An 18,591-nucleotide genomic window follows, 5' to 3' on the forward strand; every position below is an offset into this window, starting at 1 on the left:
ATCTGTGTTTGCGACAATCAGTTGTAACAGCTGATTTGGGAAGCCGAAAACCGGTTCGTGAGCATATAAATATTATTTTGCAGAACAATTAGGAAGTGTTTTCCTTTTTAATATTGTTATCATGTTCTACCAAGCACCGACGGAAGATTTAATTACTTCAGTTTACGTCCACAGTGGCCGGCTTGGCTTCGTATAACAGACGTACATTATTAGACTGGCGAAGGCCCATCTTTTACTGAAACCTTACGTTCGGAAAGGTAAGACAACGGCGTCGGGAAGTTTTTTGAAACGAAAAGACCTAGTAAGCTTTACGAGATGGCCTAAACAATTTATGCAATTGAGCAAATTTTGGCGTACTAATCGAGTCTAACCCATGCATTGTAGAATCGCGTTATGTGAAGAACAAATTGCATATACTCATGTTTAAAACAGTCTGTCGTTTTCGCAAGAACACTCAGATGAATAAAGCAACTTGTTATCAACGGCAAGTAGCACGTTCTGTTTATAGGTGCACTTTCATAACGAGCATACTACTCGAAGGAAAGTCGAAATTGATCAAAACTGGTTAGAAACGTATGATTAAGGTACGTCTATTGACACTAGATTTATACATAAACTGTTAAAACATTGCTGGTATTTAAGATAAAGCAAACTGAAATGTAATTGATTAGGCTTACATAAAGTACGAAAACAAAAATACATAAGATGTTTCTAGTTATGCTACCTCTGAGACTTCTTCGTTTCCCTGTATCTTCCATTTGCTGTACGAAAAATTGCCGCCTCACACAGAGCATGTATTGACCATTATGTCAAACGTAATATAGTTACATCAGTCTACCTGCATTTCTTACAACTGTTTTATCAGTAAATAAACAGCTGTATGCGCGTCCTTTGCGCTCACAGCTATATTGCGATTTAAAGAACTGGCTTCAGTGACACTAATGATATTATATTGGCAGTCCAATAATGTATGTCTGCACTTCATAAAAGCATAGGTTGAAATACGCACTTTGAGCTATTTTACGACTGTTTCACACACTACAACAATGTTCATTGTTTGTCCCACAGATTTTTATTCGTGAGCCATGTCACTAACATAATGTTACTACAATGTACTTGGTTTGTTTCAGCAATTTATGTTGTACTGTCTGTGTGCAGTTCTTTCTCGTTCGCGCCGTTACCAGATTTTTATGGTATTTAGTCTCTCTCTCTCTCTCTCTGTGTGTATGTTTGTGTGTGTGTGTGTGGGTGTGTGTGTGTGTGTGTGTGTGTGTGTGTGTGTGTGTGTGTGTGTGCAGTGGGTTGTTTTACGAGTACGGAAAGTGCTTGCTGTATAGATAGGATATAAAGTGTTTATTGAGTCAGTTTGCTTTAGGAGAGAGGGGCAGGGCCGGGAAAGAATAAGGTGCGTGAGGCAAGGAGAGACAGAAGTGGAAGGTGGAGTGATGAAGGGGCAAGGGCAGTAGTGAGGGAATAGAAGGAAACCGATCATGTGAGCGGGCAGTGCGGTAATAGCATACAGTGAGACAGCAAAGTGCGGCTTTGTTACGCTGTGGAAATATAAGGCTGATAGAATGTGTGTACTAGACTCGCATATTAGCGACACGCGAGAGTGAATGGGCGTGGGGAGCCTGCCTGGTGCTGCATGAGCTCTCCTCGGCACTGCGCCGCTTTTGCGCTGAGCGCCACACAATAGGCCGCTTTGTGCCGCGCGGCTCACACTTCCTGCCAGCTGTGTTTGGCCTCCGATACATCGCCCGCTTCGTGTCCAGCACTACAAAGACGAGTATATTCAGCCGGCGACGGCGACACCTACCAGCACTAGCAGTCACCGCTATTCACCAGACCCAGGAAGCAAGCTACCATTCTTGTATCAGGTGGATGACCTCGTCTCTTTGCTAGGATTTCCTACACTAAAGCTTCGACAGAAAAAAAGGACACCTTAAATTATAAATGCATTAGCTTTACTTTGTCTTTGTTGTACCTGATCTGGTTAGTAAATGATAGTTTACACACGTTGTTAGGGAGATGTTATGTTATAATTTATAAGATTGGAAGCCGGGATCGCTTGACGTGAAATAGTTTATTTCATGACTAGTTTCGACAATAACTAGCTGCCATCCTCAGCGTCTCGGATCTATAATGTACGGAGTTCCCCGTAATCTTAGAGCAGAACTATTTGTGTAATAATTAAACTAACATTTTTTATGATACTAGAAGCCAAGATCGCTTGATGTGAAATACCTTATTTCATGACTAGTCACGACAGTAACTGCCACCCTCAGATTCTCTGAATTACAGTCTACAGACAGAATAATGTTAAGGTAGAAATCTGCATGATCGTACAACAACTATACACAAGAAACCATATTATCTGAATAATAAAAGTTACATAACCTGGTTTATCAAATATACAAGGCTTGCCAAATAAAATATCCGTAGTACCAATAAGGAATATAGGAGCGAACACCGGTGCATCACTTTAAAGTCAGAACCACCATTAGACTGTTTTCTTATTTGCAGTGTTACATTTACACGATCATGATTTCGTATGCCATCTTAGGCACTGTATAACACTTAAAACACTTGATAATGGCACTTTGAAGCCGAAATCATGATCGTGTAAATGTAAAACTGCAAATAAAAAACAGTCTAATGGCGGTACTGACTTTAAAGAAATATATTGTGACTGTGGCACCACATTATGAAAAAATTATTACCGGTACATCAGTAAAGATGATGCGTCGGCAACTCAGCAAGATTGAGCCGATGCACTTTAGAGGCCCATGTTAAGTGGTTTCAATCTTGGACGCCAGGCGGCGCTACTGGTATCGAAGACTGAACTAACTAAATATTTACAAATTTTTTTTAGTTTACGGATGTTTCATTTAGCAAGTTTTATGTATTTGACAAACCGTTGTGGAGCTGTATTATTGTAATTGGAGCGTCTTCTCCGTATGTCGACGAGACTGTGTGTAATTATATTCTCGGGAGGCGTGTAATTTTTATTAACCAGTTTCTCCTCTAGGTCAACCCCTCCCAAACGTACGCAGTAACTATAGAATCCTCCAACCCGCAACTACCATCACCATGGCTTCTACCTTACCACTTACGACCGTCCTATCCTGCTAATACACTAAAATATGTTGGACTAACAATCGACCGGCAACTAACATGGAAAATTCACTCACTAATCATACTATGGAAGGGCCACAATAGACTAAAACTACTAACTGGTCGAACGTGAGGATAGTACCTCTCAATTGTCCTCAACCCTTAAAAAACTTCGATTCGTCCCATCCTTTACCACGGGAACACTGCATGTATCTCCACCACACGCAAGTTCTGTAAGTCCCTCGAGATCCTGGGACGCCATGCACTTCGCCTCACGTTCTTACGTGTGTGAAATGTTATAGGACTTAACTGCTAAGGTCATCAGTCCCTAAGCCTACACACTACTTAACCTAAATTATCCTAAGGACAAACACACACACCCAAGCCCGAGGGAGGACTGGAACCTCCGCCGGGACCAGCCGCACAGTCCATGACTGCAGCGCCTTACACCGCTCGGCTAATCCCGCGCTACGCCTCACGTTCTGCAACGGTTTACCTTCCCCCACTAGGATCCTTTAACAACTCATAAAATTCCCACTTCTACTCACTCTCACTGAACATCTCGGAACCATCTGAAGCTCGAGTCTAATAACCCTATAGTTTCCACACCACTTTTCAATGCTCATATGCTGCGACGCCTTTACAAACATATCCACCCAACTCTACATCCACACACCGCATATTGTCCCAAAGAAACTTCAACTATATCCCCCTCCCCTCCACTCCAACATTTACCCAACCTATCAGCTGTAACTCCACCCCACCACCTTACCATGGCTATCTCTCTTTCACCTCCCCATTTCTCCTTAACCTCCCTTTCCCCCGTCTGCTTTTCTTTCCCCAGTCCAATTCCCCGATCAGCTATTAGCTTAAGTAAGAACCCTAACTCTCCCACCCCTCTTCTGCCCCAACAGCCCGATAGATACTATGCACCAGTCCTCCATCCTTATATCACCACATTCCTACCCTATTCACCGATCAACAACAGACTCCCTATCCCAGGACAGGACTTTCTAGTTTTAATGCCAGGAAAGTGCTTCTTTTAAATATCAGTGTTTGGCGTCATGTTTTAAATGTTTCTACAAGTGCTCTTTTTGTGTTTCTTTTAACTCTTGTTATATCCTGTTTCTAACTAAAGAAAAGGAAGTCATTCTTATTGCACATATAAAAACTTCCATTTTATTATCACCTTTAAAAGTTTTAAATTCATTTTAAATATCTCACATTTCGGTGTCTTGCTTTTCTTCTCATTTACTTTTTGTTGTCATTTCGCTGACAGGCCACCCACCACCCACATACGGGGCGCGGGGGGATGGACAATGATAAAGAAAAAAGGTAGTTTTTATTACTGAGATAATATGGTTGCTTGCGTATGATTGTTGCACAACGATGCAGAGTACTACCTTAACACTATTCGGTCAGTAGAATGTAATTTTGAGAATCTGAGGATGACAGATAGTTAGTCGTGAATAGTCATGAAATAATGTATTCCACATCAAGCGATCTTGGCGTCTAATATCATAAAAATGTCAGCTTAATTATTACACAAATATTTCTGCTCCAAAATTACGGAAGACTTCTCTCCATTGAGAATGACAACAGTGAGTTGTACAATAGTGACTTTCTTTCCCTGTTTAAGCACAGTATATTACTTTTATTAACGTTCAGGGGCAACTACCAGAGCCTGCACCATTGATCAGTCCCATGTAGGTCATTCTACAAATTGATACTATCTTCAGGCGTTGCTTCTTATTTGTAGACAACCGCATCATTTTTGAGCAGCCTTAAAGAGCATCCGACGTCGTCTACTAGATCACTTAGATACATGTAAGCAATAACGATCGTATCACACTTCCTTTTTTGTGTCAGTGTGTACGATATGTACAAGTACGTAGAGAGAAGAACGAAGTGCTCACATTAAATAAAGCATAACACAGGGGAGCAGTCTGCCACCCCGCACTATTCAATCTGTACGTGGAAGAGGCAATTACTTAAACAAAAGAAACTTTCAAGAGTAGGATTAAAATACAAGGTGAAAGGATATCAATCATAAGATTCGCTGATGACACCGCTATCGTCAGTGAAAGTGAAGACAGGAGGTAAGGAATACGATGGTCTAATATGTACAGAATATGTGTTTCATGTGAATCTAAGAAAGAGGGAAGTAATGATTTGTTGCAGGAATGAGAGTAGCGGTAAACGTGACATAAATTTTGGTGAAACGAGGTAGATGAAACGAATGAATTCTGGAAGGAACATAACACGAGACGAACTAAGCGAAGACGATATACAAGCAGAAAAACGGAGGAAAGTAGGGCATTTCTGGCCAAAGAAGGCTAGCAGTATCTTAGGACGAGGAATAAACTTCTTGAGGTAGTACGTTCGGAGCACTGCATTGTATGGTAGTGAATCATGAACTGTGGGAAATCCGGAAAAAGAAGGAAATCCAAGCGTTTCAGATGTGGTGCTACTAAATAATGCTGAAATTGGTGGGCTTATAAGAAATGAATAGATTCTCCGCAGAATCGGCGAAGAGAGCAATATGTGGGAAATCATAACAAAAAGAAGGCACAGGATAAGACACGTCTTAAGGTATCAGTAAATAACTTCCGTTGTACCAGAGTGGACGCCAACAACTATAGGGGAAGGCAGATTGGTGTGTAAGCAACAAATACGAGGGTGAGTCAAATGAAACCCTTAAATTTGTAATAACAAATCGAAATTTCGCGCCGTTATCCTGTAAGTTGCTAAGCGTGCTACAAACAGCGTGCAGAATGACCTGTAGGTGGCAGCATAGTGCAGATGCACACATACAGTCGCAGTATCAGTATAAAGATGACCGCCCCACTTGCGACTTGCACCAGGGGAGAACAGCGTTCTGTTATTCGGTTTTTGCGTAGTGAAGGTGTGAAACCTATTGAAATTCATCGACGAATGAAGGTTCAGTACGGTGATGCATATTTGTCACAGCAGCAAGTCTACGAATGGAGTAGGAAGTTCACAAACGGTGTGACTTCAGTGGAAGATGCTCCTCGTCCAGGTCAGGCACAACGAGTTGTGACTCCACAGAACATTGCAGCACTTGAAACCATAGTGGAGGAAAACCACCGAGTGACACTGAGTGACATTACAGCATGTTTACAGATTAGTCATGGGTCAGCACTCCACACTGTGCATGATGTGCTCTGGTTTCACAAAGTGTCTGCAAGATGGGTGGCACGGCAGCTGACTACTGAAATGAGAGAACGACGTGTTGATGCTTGTGAAGAACTTCTTCGGCGCTTTGAACGAGAAGGTGATGGCTTCCTTGCAAGAATTGTTACTGAAGACGAAACCTGGGTTCACTTCCACCAACCGGAAACGAAGAGAGCGAGCAAGGAATGGCGCCATTCCTCATCACAAAAACCAAAGAAGCTTCGAACAGAACCATCAGCAGGGAAGGTTATGCTGAATCTCTTTTTGGGATGAAAAAGGCGACATTTTGGAGCATTACATGCCTAGAGGGACCACTGTCACCAATGAATCATACACAGATCTTCTAAAAAATCATCTGCGGCCTGCAATCAAATCAAAGCGACGTCGATTGCTGTCAGCAGGTGTCCTTTTGCAACATGACAATGCAAGGCCCCATACTGCCCGTACAACAGTTGCAATAATCAAAGGCCTGCATTTTGAGTGTCTTCCTCATCCACCGTACTCACCAGACCTTTCTCTCAAGTGATTTCCATATGTTTCGACCACTCAAAGACGCAATGGGAGGAAATAAGTTGCGTTCTGATGAAGAGGTACGCCACGCGGTGCATGAGTGGTTGTGCAGACTACCAAAAGATTTTTTTCTAAAGGAATTTATGCACTTTCTAAGCGCTGGAGGACTTGCATTGGGCGTAGGGGAGATTATGTTGAAAAGTGATACAGCTTTGTACCATTTCTGCACAATAAATAATATTTAAAAAAGTATTTAAAGTTTTCATTTGACTCACCCTCGTAACTGAGGACGTTTGGTGCAAGTTCTACTCCAAGATGAAGAGACTGCCACGAGAGAGGAATTTCTGGTGGGCCGCATCAAACAAGTCAGACGACTGACGGCTCATAAAAGGTCAATTTCACTAAAAAATTACAAATTTTAAATAGCAAAACTTGGGATGGAGACTATGATAAAGATGGAAGTAAACTGATGTCTCTGGCAGACCGCTGACTCCGTCGTGCCTCTGACGTCGGATTTCTGGCTCTAGCTGAGAGTACACAGTTGGCGAACCGTTATTCGAGGGCGTTGCCGCGACCTCCTGTGCCGCGTGCGTCGCGTGTCGCTGGAGAGGGCGTGGCAGCCTACGCTCGCTGTCAACGCCTGGGCAGCGAAGCGGTCACCACCATCAGTGACCGCCATAGGCCGCACCACTCAGCTGCCGCAGGCGGGGCGCGATGTGTAACACGCCGTTCCATCTCTCACAGTACTAATGTACTGCACGGGTCAAGTCGGCTGTCGAATCTACGACACTGAAGAAATGAATGATTTGAGGACCGTCGGGATTCGACCGTCGATCGATGAAAACGTGTCGACTCTTCAGGGAATCAAACTTTTGCTACACTAGTTCGCTGTTCATCTCCATAATCGCCAACAACGGGGTGAACGGCGGCTCGAAATATGCAGCGTGCCACGGACGCCGGCTGGTGGGAGCTGTATTACGTTATGAGAACATTACCTTGCACTTGCGTGGGACGTGTGGTAATAATCGAAGAGCGCTGACGGCTGCGAACCACACGTATCCCTTCATGCTTGATGTCTTCCTCTACTAAGAGGTCATCTTTCAGCAGTATACTTGTTCGTGTCTCGATCCGTGTACTATACTTTGAGGAGCATTATAGCCAACCCACTTCGACGTCTCTGCGACCAAATTTGCCTGATGTAAATCCTACGGAACCCTATTGGGTCGCTACCGGGAGCCTCACCGCGTACGTAAATCAGAGGGCCGTTATTTACGCAAATTACAGTACTGGCCATTTAATTGCTACACCAAGAAGAAATGCAGATGATAAACGGTTATTCATTGGACAAATATATTATACTAGAACTGACATGTGATCACATTTTCACGCGATTTGGGCGCATAGAACCTGAGAAATCAGTACCCAGAACAACCACCTCTGGCCGTAATAACGGCCTTGATACGCCTGGGCATTGAGTCAAACAGAGCTTGAATGGCATGTACAGGTACAGCTGCCCATGCAGCTTCAACACGATACCACAGTTCATCAAGAGTAGTGACTGGCGTATTGTGACCAGCCACTTAATCGGCCACCACTGGCAAACGTTTTCAGCTGGTGAGAGATCTGGAGAATGTGCTGGCCAGGGCAGCAGTCGAACATTTTCTGTATCCAGAAAGGCCCTTACAGGACCTGCAACATGCGGTCGTGCATTATCCTGCTGAAATGTAGGGCTTCGCGGGGATCGAATAAAGGGTACAGCCACGGTTCGTAACACATCTGAAATGTAACGTCCACTGTTCAAAGTGTCGTCAATGCGAACAAGAGGTGACCGAGACGTGTAACCAATGGTACCCCATACCATCACGCCGGGTGATACGCCAGTCTAGCGATGACGAATACATGCTTCCAGCGATATCGGCAAACACGGATGCGACCATCATGATGCTGTAAACAGAACCTGGATTCATCCGAAAACATGATGTTTTGCCATTCGTGCACCCAGGTTCGTCGTTGAGTACACCATCGCAGGTGCTTCTGCCTGTGATGCAGCGCCAAGTGTAAACGCAGCCATGGTCTCCGAGCTGATAGTCCATGCTGCTCCAAATGTCGTCGAACTGTTCGTGCAGATGGTTGTTGTCTTGCAAACGTCCCCATCTGTTGACTCAGGGATAGAGACGTGGCTGCACGATCTATTACAGCCATGCGGGTAAGATGCCTATCATCTCGACTGCTAGTGATACGAGGCCGTTGGGATCCAGCACGGCGTTCCGTACTACCCTCCTGAACCCACCGATTCCATATTCTGGTAACGGTCATTGGATCTCGACCAACGCGAGCAGCAACGTCGCGATACGATAAACCGCAATCGCGATAGGCTACAGTCCGACCTTTATCAAAGTCGGAAACGTGTTGGTACGCGTTTCACGTCCTCACAAGAGGCATCCCAACAACGTTTCACGGGGCAACGCCGGTCAACTGCTGTTTGTGTATGAGAAATCGGTTGGAAACTTTCCTCATGTCAGCACGTTGTAGGTGTCGCCACCGGCGCAAAACTTGTGTGAATGCTCTGAAAAGCTTATCATTTGCATATCATAACACCTTCTTCCTGTCGGTTAAATTTCTCGTCTGTAGCACGTCATCTTCGTGGTGTAGCAATTTTAATGCCCAGTAGTGTACATGATCTGTGCGTAGACATCTAATGCCACAACCGCCACAAACCTGTCAACAAACTATCGGATTCCTGATACGCAGAATCAGTGACTTACTTCGTTGGAAAGACGGATAAACAAGCTATTAAGCAGGTGGTCATAGTGTTTTGGCTCATCTGTGTATAACCACCCTGCATTTAACGCGGTGGGGTCGTCTGCGTGCATCCGCAACAAGACGTCAGCACGATATTGTGTAGGGCCAGAGCTATAGAAAATTCCTAAAGAGCAGCAGTAGTCTTTCCAGTAGTGGTTGCAGGATGATTGGCTAATATGACCTTGTAACATTAGCGAACAAGGCCTTGATATCTTGGTACGGCGCAGCTGAAAGCGAAGTGCAACTACAGCTGTTACGTTTCTTTCTGCTGAGACCTGCGTCACACCAGTCTGCGACCTGATAAAAGTAACCGCACAGGCGCTGTAATAAAATTACTTTATTATTAATAAAAATAACTTCGAAGGGAAAGATCGTTTGGCAGTGGACAGCTGCCTAGAATGGTAGTTAGCAGATACTCACATCGTCAACTTAAACAAACGCTTTTCTTGGTTAACAGTTACACTAACAGCAAAATCATCTACTATGGACGGCATGTAAATGATTAAGTAATTCTCTTGTGACACAAATATTGAAGGTGATACACTAGCAACTAATCTCTGGATGGTACATAAAGTCATGAATAATGCTCGGTACATACTTGGTATGGTTTCTGTCTTACGGCTCCTCCGACGATAGGTCCTATACAGGGTGGTCCATTGATCGCGACCGAAATAACTGTCAAACGAAAAAACTACCAAGAACGAAACTTGTCTAGCTTGAAGGGGGAAACCAGATGGCGCTATGGTTGACCCGCTAGATGGCGCTGCCATAGGTCAAACGGATATCAACTGCGTTTGTTTAAATAGGAACCCCCATTTTTATTACATATTCGTGTAGTACGTAAAGAAATACGAATGTTTTAGTTGGACCACCACTTTTTTCGCTTTGTGATAGATGGCGCTGTAATAGTCACAAACATACGGCTCATAATTTTAGACGAACAGTTGGTAACAGGTACGTTTTTTAAATTAAAATATAGAACATAGGTACGTTTGAACATTTTATTTCGGTTGTTCCAATGTGATACATGTACCTTTGTGAACTTATCATTTCTGAGAACTCATGCTGTTACAGTGTGACTACCTGTAAATACTACATTAATGCAATAGATGCTCAAAATGATGTGTGTCAACCTCAATGCATTTGGCAATACGTGTAACGACATTCCTCTCAACAGCGAGTAGTTTGCCTTCCGTAATGTTCGTACATGCAAAGACAATGCGCTGACGCATGTTGTCAGGCGTCGTCGGTGGATCGCGAAAGTAAATATCCTTCAACTTTCCCCACAGATATAAATCCGTGGACGCCAGATTCGCTGAACGTGCGGGCCATGGTATGGTGCTTCGACGACCAATGCACCTGTCATGAAATATGCTATTCAATACCTCTTCAACCGCACGCGAGCTATGTGCCAGACATCCATCATGTTGGAAGTACATTGCCATTCTTTCATGCAGTGAAACATCTTGTAGTAACATCGGTAGAACATTACGTAGGAAATCAGCATACATTGCACCACTTAGATTGCCATCGATAAAATGGGGGCCAATTATCCTTCCTCCCATAATGCCGCACCATACATTAACCCGCCAAGGTCGCTGATGTTCCACTTGTCGCAGCCATCGTGGATTTTCCGTTGCCCAATAGTTCGTATTATGCCGTTTTACGTTACCGCTGTTGGTGAATGACGCTTCGTCGCTAAATAGAACGCGTGCAAAAAATCTGTCATCGACCCGTAATTTCTCTTGTGCCCAGTGGCAGAACTGTACACGACGTTCAAAGTCGTCGCCATGCAATTCCTGGTGCATAGAAATATGGTACGGGTGCAATCGATGTTTATGCAGCATTCTCAACACCGACATTTTTGAGATTCCCGGTGCTCGCGCAATTTGTCTGCTATTGATGTGCGGATTAGCCGTGACAGCAGCTGAAACACCTACTTGGGCATCATCGCAGGTGGCTGAACACTTCCAGTTTCCTTAAATAACGTAACTATCCGGCGAACGGTCCGGAAACTTGGATGATGTCGTCCAGGATACCGAGCAGCATACATAGCATACGCCCGTTGGGCATTTTGATCACAATAGCCGTACATCAACATGATATCGACCTTTTCCGCAATTGGTAAACGGTGCATTTTAACACGGGTAATGTATCACGAAGCAAATACTGCCCGCATTGGCGGTATGTTACGTGATACCACGTACTTATACGTTTGTGACTATTACAACGCCATCTATCACAAAGAGAAAAAAGTGGTCCAACTAAAACATTCCAATTTCTTTACGTATTGCACAGATATGTAATAAAAATGGGGGTTCCTATTAAAAAAAAGCAGTTGATATCCGTTTGACCTATGGCAGCGGCATCTAGCGGGCCAACCATAGCGCCATCTGGTTTCCCCCTTCAAGCTAGACAAGTTTCGTTCTTTGTAGTTTTTTCGTGAGATATTTGGCCCGGTCACGATCAATGGACCACTCTGTATATTGATTGCAGAATTACGCTCACACTGAGCGATCGGTAGTAGGGCCTTTCTATTCCGTATCAGCCTCGACGTCAGCCGCAGATCTGTCACACGCCCATGCTCTGGTAGTTACTTGCGGTCCCTTGTGAAAGGAGTGTGACGAGACAAAGCCTTCACGACCTGCAGTGCTTATCTACCCTGCGGTATCTCCACTGCAGCGGCGTAAACAAAAGACGCCAGCGGCTGTGGCGCAAGGAGAGCGGCAGCTAAAGGTCTCGTCTAGTTCGTCGTTCTTTGTAGGGCCAGTTTTTCTGCATACCTCTGCCATCTGCTACACTATCTCTTCCCTTCCCTAAGAAAGTTAAGTGTTGATTGAGTTTATGGTTCAAATGACTCTGAGCACTATGGTACTTAACGTCTGAGGTCATCAGTCCCCTAGAACTTAGAACTACTTAAACATAACTAACCTAAGGACATCACACACATCCACGCCCGAGGCAGAATTCGAACCTGTGACCGTAGCAGTCGCGCGGTTCCGGAATGAAGCGCCTAGAACCGCTCGGCCACCGCAGCCGACTGATTGAGTTTATGTACTGTATTTAAATATTAAGGTCATTTTATTTTTCAAATTCTATACGTGCTTCACCAATCTTAAGAACGTAAACTTTATTAAGTTCATTAAATGCATCCGCAATTGTGAATAAGGACAACCATCAGCTGTAAAATGGAATGACGACAGTAAAAATTTGTGCCGGATAGGACTTGACACGGATTTGCCGGTTATCGCGAGCGGTCGCCTTAATATATTCGTGCACGACTTCCGTACGTCGTCAACCCTGCATCTAAGGCCTGTACTCGTAGATTTATTATGTACATCCCCGTACAGGTCAGATGTACTTGAAAGTCGCTTGCTCGATATCGGCAGATAAATACGATATGGTAGCGCTTGTGTTATTCTGATTACGATGCAAAGTTCCTTTGGGCATGCATCCATGTCTAAAGGAATTTTGCATCGTAATCAGAATAACACAGGCACTGCAGCATCGTATTATTAAGATCTGAAGAAAGTTGGTGTGGAATGAGCTGGAGTGTCTACACAGTCAGCACGCGCACCGGGATACTGACACTTAGTGATCTGTTTACGGTAGATCGGTTTTCGACTGAGTGCAGGCTCGTTTCGATTGGCTCAGGCTCTTTCCGCTTCTCTGCTGTATATTCCTGAAACTGATAAAGGCGTACAATAATGATGGAAGCTGAATAAATGAATTAAAATTTGTACAACAGCTGGGACTTGAACCTGCGTCTCCTAGCATACTAGTCAGAAATGCTGACTTTTTTTTCTCATAATCCCAGACGAGAGCCGACATATGGCAAGGAAAAAAATCAGAAAAAGGAGACACAGTTGGACGCGAAGACGCGACTACAAGTTCAGAATGCACGACGATTGCCACTTCTTGTTTGCTCCATGCAAACACACATGGTTTTCTAAATTATACTTCCGCTCAAGTGTCATATAAATTAAATAACATGACCAATTACGAAAAAAAATAGATTGAAAATTTAGTTGGCGCGGGGAGGTGAACCATCGCTACATAGACATTTGATCTTTCACTACTAGAACACTATCCGCTTTTTTTTTTTCCTCCAAAGCACTTATTTAAGGCAACCAATTAAAATAAAACAAAGGAAGTGATTTCGGCAAAAACAAAAGGGTTAAATCAGAAAAACGCATGTGAAGGAATATTGCGTTATTTTTAATGTGCTCACACCCTTCCTCCGTCACTTCTACATCGAGGAAAAAAAAAAAAAAAACCGAGGGGGGGGGGGGGGTGTCAACTCATCCAACTCCTTGTCGATGAAAAGCAAGATACAGCATATCAGAAAAAAAGCTCACAATAACGTGGCATTCTGAGCCACGTCCAAAGGGCTGTGGCCATGTATTGGGAAAAGGCAGACGGATCTGCGTCATATCCAATCACCATCACGTAGTGGACATAATGACCAACAAGCCACATGATGGTGTTGTTCTTCGATCGGGGAAAGAAGGTTGAATCGGGACGCACGAGAATCTATCCCGACATAGCCGCCTCCGACGTCCTGAGGAGAAAAGCCAGTTGCCGGCGAAGCCATCTCCAGTGGTCATCGATGATATAATGTATCAGTTTCATGGTAACGATGGCAACGACCCGTCGCATTCAGACCAATACGAAAAGGTCGCACGTTGGTAGGTACAATATCATGAACAACTTGGTACCACGAGGACGCCACTTCCATCGGGAAAATCGGGAGGCTAATGTTGGATCAAACAACCTTCCAGTTCGTTTCTGGCGACAGGGCTTCCACAGAGGGAATACTACGAGGAATTGGCCAGCGGCTTAACAGCATTTTATGGGAGAGATTCGCTTGGGAAAGGATATTTACTGCTAAATTACTGACTCCAAGAAAAAATTCCTTAACGTGCCGTAGTTTATAATTAATCCTACCCACATCTACTGGAGGTGTTAAACTCGCACGTCGGATACAGTCATAATGGCGTGCTGTAAGAGAGCCGGGTGGGGGGTGGGGAGGGGGGGGGAGGGGGGGGGGGCGTTGACATGTTAAAACTTTGCAACGGATGAATAAGGCAGAATCCTTAATCCGAATGTCAGGGAGGCCCAAACCTCCTAACAGATGGGGGCGCGCTATGACACCATAACGCACGCGAAATACGAGTTGCGCCAGATAAACCTGCCAGTCAAACGTTGCAACTTGCGGTAGATCATCGCTGGAAGTGGAAAGATTTGTGCAATAAAATAAGCTTTACTTAATGCGTACCTTTCCATGGACCGGACCTTATGAAGAAGTGAGAGGGAGCGACGCTCGTGTTCAATGATTTCTCCCTGAATCTTATCCATGACAGACTTCCATCTTTAGCGGACAACTGTCAGTTATAACACCCAAGGATCCATATCGGGTGACCCTCAAAGTCCATGGAATTTCAACAGCGTCAAATCCCCGCAAACTGGGTAAGTGACATTTCTGGTCATTAACTCGCGCTCCCGTAAGACGAAAAAAGGCATCCAAAACTGCCTACAGCAGTGGTATATCATCATGGGTACGCAGAAGAACCATAATGTCATCAGCATATGCACGAACGGTAAACCTTTCTCCCAATAGCGACCAGCCACCCAAACGAGCAGCTATAGTTCGCAACAAGGGTTCCAGAAACAGCACGTAGAGCGACATAGATAATGGCATTCTTTGAAGGAAGCCCTGACACACCGCAATGGGGGAAGTAAGACGGCCATCTATTTCAGTGGACGCCCGAATACCAGTGATTAGAGAGCTAAACAGCCATCGTGCAACATCGTTAAAACCAACCGTCGTCAATACTCGCATAAGGAAACATGATTAACGCGGTCGAACGCTTGGAGAAAATCAATGGAAAGCAAAGTGCTTGGCACGGGAATGGTGGAAGCAATCGAAATTACATCAGGACATTCAGCAACGGGAGTCAGGACAGTACGACCTGGAGGACAACTTTGATGGCTCGCGATAATGGTAGCCAACAATACCGATAGTCGGCTATTTACCGCTCGCGCTACTAAATGGTTCAAATGGCTCTGAACACTATGGGATCTAACTTCTGAGGTCATCAGTCCCCAGAACTTAGAACTGCTTAGACCTAACTTACCTAAGGACATCACACACATCCATGCCTGAGGCAGGATTCGAACCTGCGACCACAGCGGTCGCGCGGTTCCAGACTGTAGCGCCTAGAACCGCTCGGCCACTCCGGCCGGTTCGCGCTTCTATTTTATAATCACAGTTGAAGAGGGTTATCGGACGGTACTGATCCACACGCAAAGGTCCCAGTTTTTTGGGGATCATGACAATTTTAGCAACCTTAAAGCCGGGTGGGAGAAGGTCTCCGTGGAATACTTCGTTCACCATGGAAGTTATCGTATCTTCTATCAGGGGCCAAAATTGAATATAAAATTCTTTGGGAAGGCCATCGGGGCCAGGCGATTTGTGGTAGGGAGAACGAGCGACAATATCAAGTATATCATCGCGATGGAATACAGAGAAAAACTCTTCCTGGAGAGCTGGCGTAAGAACACTATCAAGGAGGGAGGATAAATCAACAGATGGTGGACTGTCTGAATCCAATTCACTCTAAAGTTCGGAATAGTACTGGTAAAGTTCACTCATGATATCAGATTGGGAGGACCACTCACGCCCATCTAGAGAACGAATGGTAGAGAGACACGTCCTTTGAGACCGTTTGTGAAGCCGGAGAAGATTATAGAGAGAGGTCAACTCATCCCGTACGATTGAACGAGGCTGGGAACGCAATCGGATACCATCCATTTGCGTACGTTTGAGTTGTAGAAGTTTCGCCTTCACATGGTTGATGTCGACGACTCTCAAGGGGGCATCACGGGCATTATCGTAAAGATCGCGAAGGACAGTATAATAAAATTCTCTAGTTCGCCTTATTTCAGCCGCTTTTTCAGTGTTAAAATGCTTGAGTGTATTTCGAATCCTGGGTTTAGCAAAGGTAACCCACTAACCCACCATCCTAGAAGTGAGGAATAAGAGAAATACGCTAAGAACTCAGTGAGCATGAGATAGACCGTACATGCAATGTCGCCATAACGTCAACCCTTAAAATATGTGTCTCTTCATCACCCACGGATTTGTATGGTTTAGAAAATGCGGGGTGGTTCATAGATGATCTGGAGGATAGAACAGTTGCAGAGTGAGCCGTGTACGGCTAGCATTTCTCCCATTTATTGTTTGTCATCTTCTATCACGGTACTGCTGCCTTGTTTTCTTATTCCTTTTACGGGCGTCACTAACTTCCTGCATTACTTGCCCGTGAGTGGCAGCAGCAGCGCTTATCGATAAGTGCACTCTCGTACCATCTCTGGAGCGGCCGAGATCGTCGTGTGCCTGGCACTCAGTTCAGGACGGGTAGTCGGGACGCAGCAGCAGTGAAGTGGGCGACGGAGCGCCGGTGAGGCGCCTTCCGCTGGCGACACAAATGAACTGTCCGACGGAGGGAGATTGGAGCGGGACGACCATGGGTTGGTCGTTCGGTTGGTCGTCTCATCGGCCGACGTATATTTGGTTCTTTCACCGTTTTCGGGCCCGGGCAGTCGGTCGGTTGGCGTGGAGCAGCGAGGATATCTCCGTGGGACATAGTTTGGCTGGGGCCACTGGCGGTCTCTACGCGGTGTCGGAGCGTGTGGGGCTGTTCCCATTGCTACGAGGTCCGAGGCTCACCGACCCTGGACCCGAAAGCTGAGTTTTGATTTAATCTACCAGCAAGTCAACACTGTCACATTGTGCCGTTTGGAGTTCGTTGTCAGCTTTTGGGGTATTCCGGAGAGCAACAACGTGGTTTTCAAGTTGGAAAATTCTAGCCGCCCTTCTGTGGAGTTTCACTGTATTTGGTTATTTGAATTGAAGTGCACCAGCAGAATCTTCTGCCTTGTGCCCGTTAACGTTCCGGTTACTTGCCCTTGCTGTCGAGATAAATTTCTGGTAGTGTAGTTTCCTTATCAAGTTGTTGCTGTCCAACACGGTGTGTAGATTGAGAGCTCCATGTATGATTGGTTGTGAGCGCCAATATCTTCTATGTTGTTCCGTTGAACTCTCTGTTGAGCCCCGACGGGGTGAAGTGAAAGTTATCTTGTCCGTTGACAGTCGGTCAGTTGGGTTGTCGTCGGATAGTGAATGGTTGGTCCGACTGCCTGTCTCACCTAACTGAGCGTTACTGTTTGGATTCCAGGCCGACCCTCGAACATCTGAGCGGCCTCGGGTGTACTGCCTTTTTTTATTTGTTCTTGTTGTTTGTACTTGTATGGCTTCTAGCTGACTTTTTTAAAAATTAAGGTTTTTTTGTCCTTAAGACGTAAGATTCTTTAGGCCTTCAGCCTAGTTCAAAGAACTGTTTCACGTAAGGCCTTTCGCATTTTAAAAATTTTAGTGTTGTTGAATTTTAAGTGTTGGGCTTTCAGCCGATTTTGAATCCAAATTGTTTGCTCTGAACATCTCAGATTCTTTGGGACTTCAGATAAGATAAGGCTTGCCTTTTAAATTTTTGATTATGCTTGCGTTTTGAGTTATTGGCCTTAACCCGTTTTTACATTAAAGTGGCTTTCAGCTGGTAATTAAGTCCCAAAGGTTAAAGCTGTGTGCTTCAAAAAAATTTTTTGGCGTCTTGTAAAGTTTGATCAAATAATAAAGTTGTATGTCTGAGTGTGATTGACAGCCCCTTATTTTGGCCCCTTTCCACAATTTAAACTACCCGTCCCGTCCTGCAGGTTAAGCAGGGTGTATTACAGAGTACAATCGATTCATTGCATGCATACATCTAAAAATACTTATGGGCTACTTCGAGGACATGAGGCAGATTATTTTTTTTTTTTGGTCATCAGTCTACTGACTGGTTTGATGCGGCCCGCCACGAATTCCTTTCCTGTGCTAACCTCTTCATCTCAGAGTAGCACTTGCAACCA

The sequence above is a fragment of the Schistocerca piceifrons genome, chromosome 3 (assembly GCF_021461385.2).
Source record: "Schistocerca piceifrons isolate TAMUIC-IGC-003096 chromosome 3, iqSchPice1.1, whole genome shotgun sequence".
Classification (NCBI taxonomy): Eukaryota; Metazoa; Arthropoda; class Insecta; order Orthoptera; family Acrididae; genus Schistocerca; species Schistocerca piceifrons.